This window comes from Cebus imitator, unplaced genomic scaffold (assembly GCF_001604975.1).
Source record: "Cebus imitator isolate Cc_AM_T3 unplaced genomic scaffold, Cebus_imitator-1.0 Scaffold55, whole genome shotgun sequence".
NCBI lineage: Eukaryota > Metazoa > Chordata > Mammalia > Primates > Cebidae > Cebus > Cebus imitator.
In genome coordinates, this window is record NW_016107370.1 from 6277632 (window position 1) to 6298992 (window position 21361).

The 21361-nt window shown below is 42.9% G+C and overlaps 1 protein-coding gene across 1 annotated transcript in view; it reads right to left on the minus strand.

Annotated features, from left to right (window-relative positions):
• The window catches only part of BCL2 (BCL2 apoptosis regulator), a 202565-nt gene that overhangs the window by 126580 nt on the left and 54624 nt on the right, over nucleotides 1–21361 (minus strand). The gene's annotated exons all lie outside the window — the stretch shown is intronic.

Genomic DNA, 21361 nt, shown 5'->3' on the forward strand with positions numbered 1-21361 from the left:
TGAGACATACTGTCATGAGAATAGCAGAGGAAAGACCTGCCCCCATGATTCAATTACATCCCACCCATGACACGTGGGAATTGTGGGAGCTACAAGCCAAGATGAGATTTGGGTGGGGACACAGCAAAGCCATGATTTGCTGTGACGCCCTCCCCAGTTACTCCCTACATTATCCTTTCTGTTTTCCTCCACGTCCTCCTTATTTTTCAGTCTACTTATTTATTGTCTGTATCTCTGCTTTCTCATGTGGCACTATGAGAAGTGGGTCCTTTTGCTCACCACTGTGAGCACGACTGTGGCCCCAGCACTAGGACAGTGTGGTGTTTGTGAAAGAAATGAATGAAACATTCCTAAAGCCACAGCCCATTCTTAGACCATGGTAATTGTCAAACACGCAGATCATTATTAAATGACACATAGCCTCAAATCATGATCGCCTCGGCTAGTTTATATAGGTAATGATCATTTTATGTTTGGCTAAGAGAATAAACAAGACAAATTTGAGTGATATCTTCAACAGTAGCAGCTGAGTTCAAGTGTTATGGGGAATCCCAATGAAAAGCCATGATTCCTGTTGAATTTTCTGAGTGGGCTAGAAAGAGATCAATAGGTAAGTAGATAGATGAGGACTTAGGGTGAACATATACTCAAGTACACATGAACAGGCACATTTTCTCATCTTTGAAGATGCAGCAGGATCTTTTTTTTTTTTTTTTGAGATGAAGTTTCATTCCATTGCCCAAGCTGGAATGCAGCGAGGCAATCTCAACTCACTGCAACCTCCACCTACTGGGTTCAAGCAATTCTCCTGCTTCAGCCTCCCGAGTAGCAGGGATTACAGGTGCCCACCAATTCTGCTGGGGTTACAGGTGCCTGCTAGTTCTGTATTTTTAGTAGAGACGGGGTTTTGCCATGTTGGTCAGGCTGGTCTTGAACTCCTGACCTCAGGTGATCCGCCCACCTTGGCCTCCCAAAGTGCTGGGATTACAAGTGTGAGCCACCGTGCCTGGCCACAATAGGATCTTGGTACTTCCTTTATCCTTGCAAGACAACCTGCAATGAATGGAAATCCTCTACTAGAGAAGAAGCAGAAAATCATCAGGGAGATAAGCTTTCTGGGCAACGGTAGGTAGAGAACGAGGGAGAAGGAGCTCCTTGCTGTGGCTGGTGGAGAGTGCCCTGAATGGCCTCATCACCTTCACTGTCTGGACTCACGAGGTCATGAGAGGTCAGCAGTCAGGGATGCCCTGTCACCAAGCCACCATTCCAGTGCCAAGCCAGCTTCCCCATCATGTGACATCAATGTTTAAAACAGGAGAGGCTTCAGATAATCTACCGTCCCCAAGATGTCATAAGAAAATGTAGAGGGTTATGTTTATAGACAGTGAAATATTTTTTTAAAAATTATGAACCTTACATGCATCTGCTTTAGCAAGAAAAAAAGATCCCCCCAAAGACTCCTTAAAAATCATGGGAATAAGAAACAAAGGGGCCAATGACCCCATAACTTTAAAAGTATACATGGTGCCAAGCAGCCCAAAAGTTAGCCTTCTGATGCCGGAGTCAGCATGTGCTGACTGACTCCCCTTCATTTCATGCTTCTCTTAAAAGAAAACAGGCTGGATTGTTTCAGTAAATAACAAAAGGTCAGAGAAATGCTACTCACAACATGAGCAAAATAACTGCTCAATCTGCCAAAATGTTTCCAAAGGCCTAACAGGCAGAAAAATCCAGTGGTGAAATAATCCACAGATTTAACCGGTGAGAAAAGGTCCTTCCCAGGAAAATCTGCCATCAGGCTGTTGGCTCATCTTTCATCAGTGAGGAATAAAAACAAACTATGTCGTCGTCAGGTTCCACCAACATTGAGATGCCATGTCCTTCACAATAAAACAAGGTTGTCTATTACTAAGTTATTAGACTTCCTGCCCTAGATTATATTTTGACTTTAAGGCCAAGTGCAGAAATGATGGTCAAATAACTATGTACTCAAAAACAAAGTCCAAAGAGTCCATTTTGTAAAATCTCCTCCTGAATGAAACTTCCATTGGTTTAGCTCCTATGTTCATTTTATCGGCAAGATTTCTCTGCAGTGAACTGGATGCTAATACCATTATAAGAGCTTCATAGAGAGACAGAGAATAAGCACATCCAAGACAGAAACCAGGACTGTGCAGCCTAGGGATACTATCTCAATGGAATGTGCATCAACAATTCGGTCGGATATTGTCTCCTCCAAAGCATCGCTGCCATTAGCTACCTAGACAATGCCACCATTAATGGCTGTTGCCAGCCTTGTGGCAGAGATGGGATCTTATTCATCTCTGCCTTCCACAGGACCTTGCAAGGTCAGTACTCAGCACATTCATTGGGGTGAGTCAATGCCCCCCATATCATACCCCATTCCTGGTTTAAAACCAAAGAGCAGCATTTCACAGGATATTTTCCATGAAATACTAGTCCTGTAAGATGCTACTTGGGTGCAACATAATTATGATTCCATGAAGAAATAAGCTTTAGAATTGCTTCCTGCTATGACTACATTCCCAATTTCAGAATCATCGTGCATATGGGCCTATTAAAGAATCAGAGAAGTTCTGTAGGAAAGAAACCTAGTGAAATTAGCATTTCCCAAACGCTTTTCAGAAACCTTTTTTTCAATTAACATCTATTCCCATCCTCAGCAACTAGTGTTTTGTAGAGAGCATACAGGGGAACACTACTTCGAAATAGTTTCCAGTTCATGCCTAGTCACATTTAATGTGTCACTAAGTCCAACTGGTTCTTCCTTCACCATATGAGATTGTGGTCAGTCTTGTCCATTTAACACCCTACTGTCAATCTCCTAGTCTTTAATGTAATGCTTCCTAGTATCACAGCATCACAGAAGGATAGATCTGGAAATGCTTTAGAAACCATAAATTAAAGGTCAACTGGCCAGGCATGGTGGCTCACACCTGTAATCCCAGCACCTTGGGAGGCTGAGGCGGGTGGATCACTTGAGGTCAGGAGTTCAAGACCACCCTGGCCAACATGGTGAAAACCGTTCTCTACTAAAAATACCAAAAAAATCAGTCTGGCATGGTGGTGCGCAACTGTAACCCCAGCTACTCATGAGGCTGAGGTAGGAGAATCACTTGAACCCAGGAGGCGGAGGTTGCAATGAGCTGAGATTGCACCACTGCACCCCAGCCTGGATGACAGAGTAAGACTCCATCTCAAAAAAAAAATGAACCTCTGAATTTAACAGAGGAGTTAACCAAGACCCCCAAGGTGAAGGAACATGCCTAAGATGTCACAACACGACGTGTTTGACTCACTAAAAACAGTGGTAGTTTCAGGCACCACTCTCTGCCTCCCCATCTACTGGGTGACAGGAATTACAGCAGTGGGCCCCCAGTGTGGAAGGAAAGGGAAGCCAGTGCTGTGGGGCACCCGCCGAATGCTGTACCGCATACTCGCACATACATCCTCCCACTTCAACTCAGCAACAACTTTGCAGGGCGGGTATTTCACAGACCAGGAAGCCCAAGACCACACAGTAAGCAAGTAGCTATGCCAGGATCGGAGCCAAGAAGTTAGACTCCAAAGCATATACTCCTGCTGGTGTACTATACTCCATCTCACCAAGGAGGCCCTTGATGAAAGCACACTGAATCACATGGTAAACTAGGAGCTGCAGCACTACTACCACAACTGCAAAGGACAACATATAGTGAGCCTTTGGTTTTCCACCAAAATAGCCTACCATTTGTGAACGTAGTAAAGAGTGAAATTTTACCATTTATGAAAAATGAATTAAGTTAATGAAGTCATAAAAACTAATTGAGAATATTACTGAATATCACAAATAATATACCCGCAAACTTTTATAGGACCATTTAATGTTAGGGTTTGTTGGCTTCTCCTATAAAGTCATTTGTGATGGTTGGTTATTTTTCATGAAATCTACAATGGGCACAAGCCCACTTAATATGATGACAATGATGATGGTTTATTTTCGTTGTATACACAAAAACATATACTGTTCAAAGCTATTGGAGTCTTAAGGGAGAATGGAAACTTTCTCCAGATATAGTCAATTGATAAACTCTAGGAATACCCTTTTTCATACTCATCTTTCCATAATCCATATTTAAAACTTCAAACTTCTTTATTTGCATCTTTTGAGGTGCTTTGAATATGGTTAATGATTTTTCTTCTCACTTACTAGGGGAACTGCTGTCTTTTGAAGAATTTCTAAAACAACATGTGGTCCATAAGTCCAAGTAAAATATTTTAAAAAACAACAACAAACCAATAAACACCAAACAATGATGGTCACAAATCCATGAATAATCAAATTAAGTAAAATGTTGGCATGCAAGGATTTTTATTGCTTATTACAATAATTAACTTGCAACCCAACTTATGGATACCATGGGGTTCCAATATTGGTGGTGGGAACATTTTTAATTTTAGTATTTAACAGTTGCAGGGGAGAGAGAAATGGCTTCCCTCCGTTGCTCTGGGTTTGTTGGCTGGGCTATGAATTGACGTAAGACAAATTAACAGAAGGAAAACCCATATTTAATTATGTGAGTTCACAGGGGAGTCCCACAAAATGAGACCTGAAGAAGGGTCAGATTGTTGAAGCTCATCTAGCATCCTGAGCTTTGAAAAGGAATAGGGGCCTGGGGCTTCTGGGGGCAGTGGGGACACAAGTTGTGGGTTGATGAGGGGAGGCACTTGTATGATGGTGGGTCAAGGGTGTCTTGTTAGGCAGAGAAAGTCTCTCAGGTAATAGAAGTTATATTGGAACAGCCCTTGAAGAGGAGGTGATAGTCTGGAGTGGCATGTCCTGAGCCCCTACCACGACTGTGTAACCTTGAGAAAAAGAGTGACTAACATTATGGAAGGGTTTTTTGGTTTTTGTTATGTTTTGATTTGTTGTTGTTGTTTTGAGACACAGTTGTTCTCTTGTTGTCCAGGCTAGAATGCAATGGCGTGATGCGTGATCTTGGCTCACTGCAATCTCTGTCTCCCGAGTTCAAGCGATTCCCCTGCCTCAGCCTCCAGAGTAGCTGAGATTACAGGCACCTGCCACCACGTCCAGCTAATTTTTGTATTTTTAGTAGAGACAGGGTTCCACTATGTTGGCCAGGCTGGTCTCAAACTCCTGACCTCAGGTGATCCACATATCTCGGCCTCCCAAAGTGATGAGATTACAAGCGTGAGCCACTGCACCTGGCCCAAAGAAGGTATTTTATATCTGATTGCCAAGACAACATTTTTATTCAATCTTATGTACTAAATTTTAGCATGAAAGTACACAAAGAAGCCACAAGGATAGATTCATGTCTCTACCAATCTTTTAGTCCTCAAATATAAATAATTCTAATATTCCTAATATTTTAAAAAAGATACCAATGAGATCTTCATTCATTAAGATTATTAGATATAATGAAGTGAATATTTACCAACAAACACAACTTGTTAAAACTCGAATATCTCATATCTTATTAACAGAAAATTTGCTTTTGAAAGCAAATTGAAAATTTCTGCATATGTCCTCATATCTTAATGGGAGAGCTCTTACTAATAAAAACAGTATTTTACCTCCTCCTATAGCCATTAATATGGTTTGGCTGTGTCCCCGCCCAAATCTCATCTTGAATTGTAACTCCCACAATTCCCACATGTCATGGGAGGAAGCTGGTGAAGGTGATTGAATTATGGTGCTGGGTCTCTGTGTACTGTTCTTACGATAGTAAGTTTCACAAGATGTGATAGTTTTAAAAATGGGAGTTCCCTGCACAAGTTCTCTCTTTGCCTGCCACCATCCATGTAAGACATGACTTGCTCCTCTTCTCTTGACTGCTGCCATGTGAAATGTGCCTTTCACCATCCGCCATGATTGTGAGGCCTCCCCAGCCAGGTGGAACTGTATGTCCAATAAACCTTTCTTTTGTAAATTGTCCAGTCTCAGGTATGTCTTTATCAGCAGTGTGAAAACGGACTAATACACCTATGCAAATTTGATGGGGTCAGTTCTGCATAGGTTGTGCATAGGAGCAATGCTGCACAGAGAAACAGATCAGGTGTGGAACTAGAGTATAGGAGGTAACAGGCAGAAAGCAGAAGAAAAGCAGGCAAAATAAATAGCTTCCTACATCTGCTATTTCCTGATTTTTAAAAAGTGAATGCACAGACAACAGACACCAACTCTATACACAAAAACACACTTTAATGCTAACTAGAATTATTCCTCAGATGCACACAGTTTGCATTTGTTTGTGCATCGTGTAGTTGCCTGTTACATAGTGTTTATTACATACCTGTCACTGTTCTAAGCATTTAACTCATAAATGCATTTAAAGCTCACAGTAGCCCTGTGAGGAAGATGCTGTAATACATGGCACTTAGCAGATGAGCAAAAGGAGCTCCAGAAAAGCCTGGGTAGGAAAGCGCAGAGCAGAGGATCCACTTTGAATCCAGGCAGACCAGCTCCGGTCCATACTGCTCACACCTGACACTACACTGACCACCTCTGAAGTTCTGCTGTGCTCACTCTGTTGACATGCTTGGAAAAGAAACATAAACTAAGTAGTTAATAATCATTTCCCATATAAGAATATAATGCAACATTCAGAAAGGGTTAAAATATTCTGTAATCCTACCACTATATCTCATAGCTAGGGTAGCCTAAGCACCAGAGAGACTTTATGAAAGAGGTTTCTGAGTCCTATTTCAAAACATCAGTGACTAGGGCAAAACCCCTCCCTAAACCTAAGCCGTTGACAGTGTAAATTTGGGAAGGAAACTATTTGAGATGGCCGTTGGAGATTTCTACTAGAACAATTTGATTATTTCTTGTACGTATGAATAATTGAATCACTTAATTGCAGGAGTTAAAAGACTTGTCTGTGTTTAGAAAAATGAGATTTTTATTTGGGATTCCCCAGTATATTAGAAAGATGATTCTCAGTAAATTGTGGGCAAGAAGGAAATAATATACATATTTGTGGCTATGAGAGCTAACCAGAAAAAAAAAAAAAAAGAAACTCTCTGGACTTGCACAGTTCCAAAAACTGCTGAATGTTTTCTTTTTTTTTTTCCACCCTACTAAGCATTTCTCTCTTATCGAGGAGGATTCATTTCCCACCTGTGTCTTTCACATTCTTGAAATACATATAAAGTTAGTGTTTATTTTCTGCCCACTGAAATCCTGTTCAAGTTGTTCTTTCTTTGGTCTTTACTTTCAGAAGTCACATTTTGTTTTGAAAACGTTAGCATGAGAGAAAGCTTCTTTTTATGTACCACAAACTCTCAACTATTTAGAATGTTTGCTCAAGAGGTAAAGAGATGCCTGGTGGCTTTTCTGCTTTATAACAATGACGGTGTATATAACATGATTGGACAAAACCAAAAATGTGCTTGGGCAGTGTTCCTTCTTCCTGGCTGGGCAAGGTGGCTCATGCCTGTAATCCCAACACTTTGGGAGGCCGAGGCAGGTGGATCATTTGAGGTCAGGAGTTTGAGACCAGCCTGGACAGCATAGTGAAAACCTGTCTCTACTAAAATACAAAAAAAACAGCCGGGTGTGGTGGTGCACTCCTGTGATCCCAGCCTCTTGGGAGGCTGAGGTGGCAGGATCGCCTGAACCAGGGAGGTAGAAGTTGCAGTGAGTCGAGATCATGCCACTGCACGATCATGCCACTGCCTGGGCAACAGAGTGAGACCCTGCCTCAAAAAAAAGAAAGGAATTCCTTCTTCCTTTGATGAGTGTTTCTCATCATCGGGGTCACAATGATCAATGCCAGCTTTTTACAGCCCAACATTATTTGAAATGTTCAAGTGTTTGTGTTATAAATTAATACATATATTTAAAATATGCGTTCTAGAAAAGATATCATATGTAGCGGTTCAGACCTTTGAATTATACTGTCCTTGTTCTTCACATGGAGTATTAAGATTTCAACTAAAAGAAGATCGTATCTTCAAGTGGATTGCCAGAAGGCTCCATACTGGGAGCACATGGGTAGTGCACTCCGTTCAATGAGAACAGAAAGGCAGTGAGGTATGAGGTCTCCCAAAGGTCACATGGAATGCAGCCAGAGATGAAAGGTAGAGGAGAAAGAATGCAAAGCTCCAAAACACGGGCCTGTCTGTACCTGGATCTGGTCCTTGGATTGCGGAGCCCAGCTGTTGTGTGCATGGACCTGGCAAGTGTACGGTCGCAAGTTTGATTCCGATGAAGGGCATTCATGGAAAGGAGTTAACATAATGACCCCCATTTTACTGGTGGCACAGCTGAAGTCCAAAAGAATTAAGTGACACAGAGCTAGAGAGGCATAAGGCCAACACTTGTCACCTTCTCTAGTTCCATAATTTATAACTTTTCTGTAGTATATATTCCTGGTCACCGATAAAATGGGATGACAGTGTGGACAGCTCGATCCAAACCATTAATTTTGACAAACACACCAAACTCAGGGATGCTGCTGGTTCAGAGGTGCTTCCTCCTCTCCATGATTGGCCTATGTCCCAGGGGCTCAGCAGCATCACTACCTTCATTTATCCTCACAATGAAACCTTGAGGGACAAGACCATCTACACTTCTAATTGGAAAGCCATTCTGATTCATTCAAATGTTCAGGCCTTCAAAACCTGAAGTGGTCTAGAGTGAAATCCTAAAAGTTGGGAATATGGACTCAGGGAGATGCCGTTCACTAGCCAGGATGGGTGATATGGTTTGAAAGGGCTAGACTTCCTTTTCTCACTGTGCAATTGACCTGCTGAGCCAACCTGGGCTCCTCACTTCTTAACCTCGGTCTGTCTTGGATTTCCCCTGTGCAAAAAACATGGGAAGACAGTATCTAACTGCCTTTCAGGCATGTTGTGAAGAGTACCTCATTCACGTTTTAAACCACATGGTCCTAGGAAGGTGCTATATATTATCATCATTAAAATCGCCAGTGGTTGGCTATAGGCACACACACACAAACATTTCTTAACAAAAAAAAGTAAGAAATTAATTTTATTCTTATCTGAAGAGATTTCATAAAACTTCCTATTAAAGCATTAACATTCTGAAAACTGAATTCAATTCAATGTGAATTATTCTCAATCTCTTTTTTTTTTTTTTTTTTTTAAGGAAAGGACTTTACCTGATGGTTAATTAACCAGATATAGTTGATGGGATACAGTCAATAATATTCCATTTTAGACTTAGAGATGATTAGAAAAATGGTGTCATTGTGCATTGGTTGAATGCTTAAGTTTTTTTTTTTGTTTGTTTTTTGTTTTTTGTTTTTGAGACGGAGTTTCGCTCTTGTTACCCAGGCTGGAGTGCAATGGCGCAATCTCGGCTCACTGCAATCTCCGCCTCCTGGGTTCAGGCAATTCTCCTGCCTCAACCTCCTCAGTAGCTGGGATTACAGGCACGCGCCACCATGCCCAGCTAATGTTTTTGTATTTTTAGTAGAGACGGGGTTTCACCGTGTTGACCAGGATGGTCTCGATCTCTTGACCTCGTGATCCACCCGCCTCGGCCTCCCAAAGTGCTGGGATTACAGGCTTGAGCCACTGCGCCCGGCTGAATGCTTAAGTTTTAACAGCTATATTACCTCAAACTGGTTAAATATATATGGGCAGACAACATTATGGAAATTATTAATATTATTTTGAGACCAAGTCTCGCTCTGTCTCCCAGGCTGGAATTTGGTGATATGATCTCAGCTCACTGCAACCTCCACTTTCTGGGTTCAAGAGATTCTTCTGCCTCAGTCTCTCCAGTAACTGGGACTGCGGGTGTGCACAACCATGCCCAGCCAATTTTTGTATTTTTAGTAGAGAGGGTTTCACCATGTTGGCCAGGCTGGTCTTGAACTTCTGACCTCTAGTGATCCACCTGTCTGGGCCTCCCAAAGTGCTGGGATTACAGGCATGAGCCACCATGCCTGGCCAACTTTATGGAAATAAAGTAAGAGAGTGAAAGTGTGACTTACTCAAGGGCTACATATATAAAGGTGACAGATCCGTATCTACTTAAATTCATGCTCAACACAGCACATATTGGGCATGAATTTGTGAGTTGGCTCAGCTTACAAATGACCTAGACTAGGAGTATATGGTAAGGGATATGGAGGGTTATTTATAGTTTGGGTTCACAAAATAGGGTGATCCAACCTTCCCACTCCACGCAAAGCCTGCCCCTTTCTCCTACACATCTTCCATACCAGGTCCCAATGAATCAACGTAACCATCCACATAGTAAGCAGAGTCATTAACAGTATGTTCTACCCTATTAAAACCAGATACGTGGCCACTACACAAGGTTGATCTAGGACAACCTCCATCCGGAATGTTTTCACCAGTCTACAGCAAATGGGAAAAATTAGGGAAAGTGATGAGTTCTTTGAAAGTTAAATTCATTCAAAATTTTTAAAATTGTGCAACTTATCCCAAGGTTATGTCCTTAGTATTTTGTTTTTGGTGGTAAATGTTCTTATTTTACCAGGGAGAGTAAATAATAGCTGATTTATTAATTTCCCATTCTGACAAAATAAAAAGTTAGCATCTCTGTATCGGACTTAAAGAAAAGCACTAAAATCCAAAGTTTGGCTAGCACTACCTTAGAATGACTCACCTGTTGCTAAAAAATCAGAGAGACCTCTGTGGCTACTGTGTCACGTGGTCAAACATTTCATAAGACACAAAGCCTCATTTCAATATGTAATGCCAAAGGACCTCAAGAAAAACGAATGAACAGTTTCCCAATTCAGAGCGAGCAAAGTATGCTGCCATCCAAAATGAAATGAAATGTAGATCCTAAAGTACTATACAAACAGAAATTATGCTGTCATTTTTCAAATGGTATGAAGTATTTTAATTAAAACCCAGAGGGCATGCAAAGGTATAATGATCCAGGAGACAGAGTCACGATAACACAGACTGAAAACACTGTTTATTGGTTTTCAGCTTTCAGATCCTATCCATCAAAGCTGTAGACAAATACCCATTCTTCATCTGAGGACAAACGACAGAGGATTTAACCATTCAGGGAGCTGAAAAGAACACGGATGGCATCAAGCTTGGCCCTTAGCTGACAGAGACTAGGAGGTGGAAGACAGGTGCTGAAAGAGTGAATGTTTTCATTTTTTAAATGGGTAATTAAGTGATGCTCTCTATGGTCAACAGAATGAGAAATCAAGTTTCCAAGAATTGGTTTGAGAATTAAGCAATGTCCTTTAAGTGGAGGGATGGAGCATGGAGAGAAGAGGTCTGGGGGAAGACACAGATGAGGCTGAATCAGGGAGAGAAACCCCATTGACTATAAAAGGAAGGCAATGAAGTCAAATGTTTATAAACTGAGAAAGAGTGATGTTATGGGTTGAATTATGTCTCCTCAAAAGACATGTTCAAGTCCCCAGTACCTATGAATGTGACTTAACTTGGAAACAGGGTCTCTGTAAATGTAATCAAGTTAAGAGGAGGTCATTAGGGTGGGTTCTAACCCAATAGGACTGTGTCCTTATAGGCAGAGGAAAATGCCATGTGAGGAGGGTCACACAGGGACACACACAGAGGGCAAGCCAAGCACCGATGGCACCGCCAGGAGCTGGAAGAGGCAGGGAAGGATCTCCCCGAGACTTCAGAGCGAGCGTGGCCCTGCTGGCACCTTGATTACAGATTTCCAGGCCTCAGAACTGTGAGATAATACATTTCTATTGTTTTAAGCCACTCAGTTTATGGCATTTTGTCATAGAAGCCCTGGAAAATTAGTACAAATGGCATGCATATGTTATTTAAAGACATGAAGGTAACCACCCAAAGAACTTTCAACAAAGCTGGGAGGGTTCAAAGGTGTTTCCTCTGGAAAGTGAGACCGAGGGAGGACAGGACGCAAGCAGGGCTGTTATTTTTTATTAAAAGCCTTCCGTGTTATTTTGGCTTTTTAACCACACACGTGTCACTCTGATCTTTTTTTTTTTAAAGTATAAAATATCTATGTGATGTTATCAGAGCAAAACCTGGCCAGTTTTCTTCATAGTGGATGACAAACTCTGAGGATTGATGGCCACCTCCTCCACTTGTTCTCTGGCTTCACCCTCCGGCCACCTAGATCCCCAGATGAGGTCCCTGGCTTCAGGGGGAGCAGAACTGAGCTGGGAGAGCATCAGTCTGGGTCTCAAAGTAGCCTAAACGCCTGGGCATGTGTATGCTCACATGCCTACCATCTTCATCTCAAAATCAAACACGAAGTATTTTTGGACTTTTTATAAGTGTGCATCATCAATGATGGTGATTTTCTCTATTGACGTGGATGATTAAGAACCGACTATAATGAAAACAGAACAGTGGCGAGCTTGTCACCGGCTTCCTTTGTAGATTAAAAATGCAAAACAATGCCAGGCAAATATTTCAGTAATTAGGTTACACATGATCAGAAAACCTCACAATAGAGCTTCGCCACAAACATTTGCTCATCGCATTTTATGGAACCCATAAAAAAAATTCTAAGTGCTCCCCATGGCCCAGATGGAGGATCTTCGCTCTGCAGTGCAGGCTGTGCCTTCCCTGGCCATCAGAAGTCCCATGCCCTTTGCTCACTCTAAGAAGAATGTTCACATTGAGCCCTGCCGCCTGTAATGTGGCAAAATGTTGCTGTCACCTCCCACATGAACAGGGCTATTGATGACTGTGGGGACCTAGTGCAAAGGCACCAGCCCCCATCACAGAAAGAATTCAGGGCAGCGTGTTTGTGTCCCAAGCGCGGCCCCGAGAGAAAAACAGAATGCAAAAGGCAAACAGTTTGCATGCACACAGGGCTTCGCTGAGGTCTATTTGTACGTGGTTCCCCACAGCAGCTGGGGAGCACCTTGCCGTTGGTTGGCACTGATGTAGTGCCAGGTGGGTGAAAGCTGAATGAAAGGTCTAACAGCTATCATATGGATGAACACACAGGAAACAGAACAAAGGAGCAGCATTTTATCAGCAGCAGAATCCTGATTGCAGTCATTGCCCAAGGGGAAACCGTTGGCTTTTATTTTCATCCTGGCCTTCGGTTTCCCTGGTGTTACACCTTCCAGCCATCCCAGTGGTTACCTTTCCCACCTACGCGGTTATCAGACGTCTAGACTCAGCCAAGTGTTTTCTCATTTCATATTGCAGGGGTCAAGGTCACCTGAGAATGGCCTTCCAAAGGCAGGTGGGAATGATGCCAATGAGAAAGCAAGTCACAATTCAAATACTGTGTGTGGGAATCTACATTGAACGGAAAGAATAAAATGACTCCATTTTTATTCTGTGAACTTTCCCTTCCAGCCCCTCATATGGAAGAGAGCGTGGATCCATTTAAGGCTGACTACATTCAATTGCACACATCTGCTTTCTAATTGTCCCAGTTATCGTTCTCCAGAGCTGGCCTTTTCTCTCTTTCTGCTTTTAAAACATCACCTTTCAACATATTGTGAAGAAGACTAAACCCTTAGACTCAGATGTTCCAGAAACCTGATCTATTAGTTGTGTTTTGAACACGCCTGGCTACTTTTCATCTGCTTTTTTTTTCTTGGTCACATGAACACTGCTGTAAACAAATTCTGTAGTTTGAGTTATGATATCCATCAGAAAAGTCTAACAATAATGTAGCCTTCACTACAATGCAGAAACATGAAATACCTAATTTTTCTCATTCCATACATATACACAGACACACACGCACGTACACACACACACACACACACACACACACACACTCAGAGCAATGTATCATTTGAAGATGGAGGCAGAGTTCCCTAGCAACATAACCAAAAGCATGGCAATATCCTTTGGATCTCCAAGTTCTGGATTTATTACGGAAATTATTTGAGGCTCATGATTGAAGTTAAGACCTCCTTTTATCAAAAAAGATCTTAGCAGCTACTGGTCCATAGAAATTTTTCTAACAGCAGGGTACCTCTGCAAGGAGCTACCCTGTCCATGTGCCAGGCACGCTCCGGTCAGCAGGAGCAGACGATGGCACAGACAGCAAAGGGCCAACCAGGCCAGGACGGTGCCTTAATCCTGAGGAATACATATAACCCAACTTCTTAAGGTTCAGGTTCATTACTAATGAGGCTCTGCGTTATGAAACAAAGTCACGAGAGAAAGATGATATCTGGCCAATTGATTTTAAAAATGAAGGAAAAAAAAAAAAAAAAAAGAATGGACAAAGTGGCCCAGGTCTTCTCCTATTCCCCTGGCAGAGAATGGGGGGTAGATGAAGTGGGAGAAATGAGAGGAACAATAACTCCTTCAAAAAGAAGAAATAAAATGAAAAAGAAAAATAAACATGAGCTAGATCCGAAAAAAAAATAGGGCAAAACAAGCAGAAATGATCTTTAGATAAGAACGGTATTACATAAAACAGCACCCATAACATGTGAAAGCCACTTTGCAGTACAAATCACTTTTCCACAAAGAATTAAAAGAAGAAGAGCAAATACAAAAATCAATTAAGGTCCAGGGAAGGGCTCCATTCCTCCTCAAGGGGCTGCTTCTTATCCAAACACTGGCTGATTCACGTAGGTACTGCCAGGCTGCCTTGGAGAGGGTATTTTTTTATTTCCACTTGACTTTGTCCATAGGGTGATTTTCCCATTTGAGTTTGCAAGGAAAGGTTAAGTGGGAGGAGTAGAATGTTATTCCACTTAGAAAAGAATCCAACCCATCCCAGTGCCTCAGGCTCAGCATTGCTTCCCTTTGGTGAACCAGTTTTCCAAGAGCCAAGAACTAGCTGCTTGGTTGTGAGTGACGTGAAACACTGCCCCTTCCTCTCCTGGAGGGAGAATCAGCAGCATTGTTCCAACTGCTCCCACTGGGAACAAGGCAGACAGGGAGAAGATCAGCACGATGCTTGATCCATAGAAAGCATGAAATAGACATTCACTGAAGGGGTAAGGAGCAAGAAATACATCTCTGACCCAAAGTGGTAAGACACCAGAGCCAATTGCTCATTTCATTAGCTGCAAGACAGCCGTACAGGGCAGCCTTGCCTCTTAAAGACAACCCAGTGTAGAGTTGTTGAATGAATAAGAAAAAGGGAGAGCTGTGAAACACACAGAAATAAAAACAGTCTTAGAGGATAAATCATATTTATATTATACCACATATCATTTAAGGAATGTGGTGATAAGTTTTCTGAAAAATAAAATGTCCTAACCTGTCTTATAAAACTGAACTTGTATAATATTGGGTTTGCCTAAAGATTAAAACACATATACTAATTATCTTTATTATTTTTTCTCTTTTTTTATTTTGAGACAGAATCTCGCTCTGGAGTATAGTGGCATGATCCCAGGTCACTGCAACCTCCACCTCCCCGGTTCAAGCAATTCTCTTGCCTCAGCCTCCCAAGTAAGTGGGACTACAGGCGCCTGCCACCACGCCCAGCTAATTTTTGTATTTTTAGTAAAGACAGGGTTTTACCACGTTGGCCAGGTTGGTCTCAAACTCCTGACCACAAGTGATCCACCCACCTCAGCCTCCCAAAGTGCTGGGATTATAAGCATGAGCCACTGCGCCCAGCTAATTTTTTTGTATTTTTAGTACAGATGAGGTTTCACCATGTTGTCCAGGCTGGTCTTGAACTCCTGGCTTCAAGAGATCCACCCACCTTGGCCTCCCAAAGTGCTGGGATGACAGGCATAAGCCACTGTGCCTGACCACATATACTAATTTTCTTTGGAGTAAAGGTACAAGTACATTCGTTGTACGAGTACAGAATCCAGGAAAATCATCAGAGGAGCTTTGATGTAAAGAGCATTTGTTACCAATCAGTAGTTGCTAATGTGGCTGATCATCTCCTTGGGATGTGCCAATGTGGGTGGAAAAAGAAAAGAATCGGAGGTAGAACTCATACCACCTCCTGTTCAGAGTAAGTGCTGGGTTGCTGACCAAATTAGGTCTTCTTGGGACTCCGCAGCAGCCCTTCTGCATTTCCAGGAAGGAGGTGGACAAGTGGCTATTTTGGTCTGTCTGCCCATCTGGCTTATTTGTGGCTGGTTAGTTCACCACCCAGCTCATGGTCAGGCCAGAGGATTGGGCACCTTTTCTCCAACCAGTCAGACATCCCACTATGACACACGCCACTCGCTGCAGACTTGAGGGACTCAACAGGAAAGTCCCACAGAGGAAAGCAAATACCACCACTACCCAAAGTAAAATTCCAGGCCAGGGGCCAGTGGCGTCCTCATCACAGGAAAAGGGGAAAGTACATCAGAATTTGACGGAGGAACAAGTACCAAACTGCTGTCCCCAAATAAAGAACTTCCATCAACAAGGAATATAAAAATGTTATTTAGGACTTCTGTTCTCAGACGTTTAATACAAAGGAGAGATTGTGCCAGGGAACAAAGTGATCCAATATCCACAAAGCCAGAATTCTCCTGCTGCACATTTTGTTTCCAAAACACTAAGGAAGACAGCAAGATTCCAAATTGGGGTAAAGAAGCTACTTCTGGAAACGAGAGGAGATAACCAAAGTCTTTCACAGAGGGGCTGAAATCCTTCCCAGAAAACTGCAGTCATCAGGGAACGTCAGCCCACGGGGGCAGCCAGTGTGGATGGTGAGCTGACCTATCCCCAGATACATGGAATAGTTAACACGGGAGCTGCAGAATGAAGGCTGGGAGTTTTTAAAGCTACAGAATATTCTAGTAGCATACCACGAGAACTCAGGAACCTTAAGCATTTTAAAAAAATTAACCCCTTAGGCTCAGAGTTCCAGGCAGTCCAGTGTAGTTTTACTTCCACTGGGATTGTTGCCAGGAAGAAACAAGCGGTGCTCCTTGACTACAGATTTTTAAAACCTGTTTTGTTACATGCAGGTGCATGAGATCCTAAGGAGACTTGTTTTATTAAGGTGGGGGTGGGGAGAAGGAGGACTGATGAGTGGCCCTTCTCCCTTGAATGGCCACCACGTGAGACTGTATTACAGAACCAAAACCCAAAAGCCCTCACCATAAAGAAAACTCAAGGGCGTCAATACGCTTCTCCCGTTTCTAGTTCACTACTTTTACTCTGTCACTGGAAGCAGTCACATCACTGTAACATCACTCTCTCTCCTTTACGGGACTAGGCGTTTCCGGAGGGTAATGCAATAGGGCTGAGGCCCCAGACCTGGGAAACCAGGTCCCCTGAATCTGGCTCCACTGTACACTGGGATCCATGTCAACTTACTCCTCTTCCACTCAGTGTCCTCACCTATACAATTGGAATAATGGGGCTTACCTTCTGGACTGCTGCAAATCTTTTTTTTTTTTGAGACGGAGTTTCACTCTCGTCACGCAGGCTGGAGTGCAATGGCGCGACCTCGGTTCACTGCAACCTCTGCCTCCCGGGTTCAAGTGATTCTCATTTTTGTATTTTTAGTAGAGACCGGGTTTTACCACGTTGGCCAGGCTGGTCTCAAATGTCTGACCTCAGGTGATCCACCTGCCTTGGCCTCCCAAAGTGCTGGGATTACAGGCTTGAGCCGCTGCACCCAGCCTCGTGCGAATCTTAAATGGAATAGGGTAGGTAAAATGATCAGCACACAGGTGGCCCTCCCTTTGAGTTCAGGCCCCGCCTTACCCATCTTCACATCCTCCATCATATTTGCTCATAGTAGGGCCTCATGTTAATTGTTTTTTTTTTAACTAACAAAATGTTTTATTTCCTATGGTGTATTTTTTTACATGCCCCTGACTTTGCCCTAAACCCTCTCCCTGACACTGGACTTGATGCTTCAGATTGGTCATGATTAACATTTTATGCACCCCCTATAAAACTTGACACTCGTGCTCAAACCTTATTTTAATTAATGGCCAGAGAGTGGCAAAATTAAATATGAGGTGACCTACCTCACTGCTCCACTGCATCTCCTGCCCCTGGAATTTTAAGGGGGCTTTGTTAAAAGTGAGGGTACAAAGGAAGCACAAACAGGCAAAGAAGAGGAGAAAGGAGCCGCAGAGACAGATAAAAACCAGGAAATTACGGACCAATTCCCAACGCTGTCTCCAAATCCCTGGTGTCTTTGAATAGCCTGCATGATATTAAACATTTTTAAGAAGTTACAATCTATGACAACAAAAAACGGTAGTAAATATTAACAGAAACTGACATCATAGACATTTTTAAGGGATCATCCACTAAAGAAATACATTATTTGGGTTAATTCCTTCCTGTATGATCGATGGGAACGAAGAGATAGCCAAGTGACGTGTGGCTCTTCCAGTCAATAGCACACCCCAAAACTCTTCTCCTAAATTATTTGGTCAAGGATATTTACAGGGCACCCATGTGGGGAGTACGCTGTCTCAAGTCCTCTCGGGATGACAGAGACCAAGGGAGGGTACCACACCTCTGAGATATAGTGATGGGAGGTGATGCAACTTTTGATGTGACCAGAGCAGTGACATCCACGGACCAGACAGCACAGAGGCCCGTGTGGCAAGGGGCTGCAGAGGGCTCAAAGGGAAGAACACAGACTCTCACCAGTGACCCATGGAAAGAAACCCAGTGGCAAGCTCCAGCAAGGCTCCAGGTCCTCGAGGGGCTGAGAGCACAGCTGCGTGGCAAGTGGAGAAGCACCTGTGGCACTCCAGGTGGCTCCAGCCAGAACTCCAGGCCTCTCCATCGCCAATCAAAATAAACAGTGAAGCAATCAATGTGAGCCCTCGAGTCCCATCAGTAGAGCACCACGCTAAGGTCTTGCCGGCAGCAGAGTCTGGGAAGGGGAAGGGCCACAGTGGCAAGAGGAAAGCAAAAGAAAGAGAAGAAAGGGCTTCTGTTCTCGTGGAATTATTATTGAATTTGGAGAAAACAGCACAATAAAAACAGCTGTCAGTAATTTAATACAGGACATTTTCCTATATTGTGGCATTTGATCTTTGTAGACTCCTGTAACCCTGAGGTATAGATATTACTAAGCCATTAACCATTTCATCCAAGATTATAGAAGTAGTCAGAGAAGAAACCAGGGCAGTTAGGTCAGTCTGACTCCAGAGTTGGTTTTCCCAGCGATCATACTCTTCCAATTCTCTATCTGAAACAACCTCACACACACACGCATGCACAAAGAAGAGAATGTTATAATTCAGGCGTGTGGAAGGTCAGTCTTAACCATTACCCAAACCCCAGAGGCTATAAAAGAAAAAAACTGATAAATCTGATTTCATGAAAATAAAAATTTTCTGCATGGGGAAAAAAACACCATCAACAAATGACCAACCAGGGACCTATTTGGAACATACAAAGGTCACAGACAAAGGATATATTTCTTTAATACATAGGAAATGCCTATAAATCAATATGAAAAGAGCCAACAAAGACTAAATCAGCTAATAGAAAAAGAAAATCAAAATAGTTCATAAACACATTAAAAGATGTGTAACAACTCATAATACGAAAAAAGCTGGTTAAAAATACTAGAAGGGTGAACATCAAAACATTTTATTATATAGGCAAGGGTGAGGCTAAGAGAGAAGAGGCACTCTCATAAATTACTAATGAGAAAATAAACGGATACATCCGCTATGAAGGACAATCTGGCACTATCTATCAAAATTATAAATGTACCTGCCCTTTGACCCCAAATTCCAATTCCAGGATTTTATCCTGCAGATCAGCTCATATGTGTGCAAAATGATATCTGCAGGAAGCTAATCTCTGCAGCATTGTATGTACTAGAAAATGTTTGAGAACAACCTAAATATCCAAAAAGGAGACTGATGAAATAAACTATGGTATACTCCTACAATGGGCTATTATGTAGACACAGAAGAGAAGAGGAAGCGCTTAATATATTGATATGGAACAAGCCCCAAGGTATACTGTTAATCAAACAAAGCAAATTAAAAATGGCAAGGAGAGGCTGGGCGCAGTGGCTCATGCCTGTAATCCCAGCACTTTGGGAGGCTGAGGCAGGCCAATCACCCAAGCTCAGGAGTTCAAGACCAGCCTAATCAACATGGAGAATCCCCATCTCTACCAAAAATACAAAATTAGCCAGGCAGGGTGGCGCACACCTGTAATCCCAGCTACCCGGGAGGCTAAGGCAGAACTGCTTGAACCTGGGAGGCAGAAATTGCAGTGAGCCGAGATCGTGCCATTGCACTCCAGCCTGGGCAACAAGAGTGAAACTCCATCTCAAAAATTAAAAAATGGCAAGCAGAATAGGCTACCACAAATACAAAAGCAAAATCACATAGTGTCTACGTATATATTTGTATGTACCCCTGGAAAGATACCCAAGACATGGGTGACAGGAGCTGCTTTTGGGGAGAAGTGGAAGGTAAAGTGAGGGGGGAGGCTCCTGTCACTATACATTTTGTATTTTCTGAATTTTATAATATGTGCTTCTATTGCCTATTCAAAAACTAAATTATATGTATAATTTGTTATATATTAAATATACAAATGACAAATCCGAAACCAATTTGGAACATAAATTTCTCTCTCTCTCTCTCTCTCTCTCTCTTTCTCTCTCTCTCTCTCACACACACACACACACACACACACACACACACACACAAATATATTTACACCACATGCAAATCAAAATCAAGAGCCACACCAAGGCAGAAGTAGCTTCTGGCCCACAAGGCTGTGTGACCTTGGGCAAGTTGCTTCACCACTCAAGCAAGGTCTCAGCTTCCTCATCCATAAAATGGGGACTGGAATACCCCCTTCCTCCTAAAGTTTGGAGAAGTACAGGAATGAATATATGTAAAGCCCTTAGTAGATCAGTGCTTGGCACACAGTCAATTTATGCAAGTGTTTGTTAAATAAGTCTGCTCAGGTGGTCAAGGAAGACATCTCTGAAAAGTGCCCTCAAAGTCAGATTAGAAAGTTCAGTAGCAGTTGGGCAAGGAAGAGGGAAGCAGAGGAAACAGAGGGTCCTCCTCAGGTGGAATGTCTCATGCAAAGGTCAGGAGATAGGGAGATGCCCTCGTGCACTGAGGGAAGCCTGGGTGGCTGGCATGGTGGCTGGCATGGAGCCTGGGAAGGTAGGGGACATCGAGATGCAAGGCTAAGGAACTAAGAGCATGGATTGGTCAGGAAGTTTCTCTGTGGGTGCTGGGAAACCCATGGAACATTTACACAGGGGCATTCCATGCTTGGATGGGTTTTCCTAGAAAAATTTCTCTGGCAGGAGTCAGGAGGACAGGTTGGAGAGGGGCAAAAACTAGGTGGCAGAGAGGCCGGCTGCAGATCATTGCAGCAACTCAAGGAGGAAATGGTGAGGCTGGAACTAAGGCAGTGGCCACTGGCAAGTGCCAGAGGATGCAGTGGGGAAGACACAGAGGAGGTACAGGCAGCTGGGCTGGCTGACCTAGATAGTGGCTGGAGTGGGACG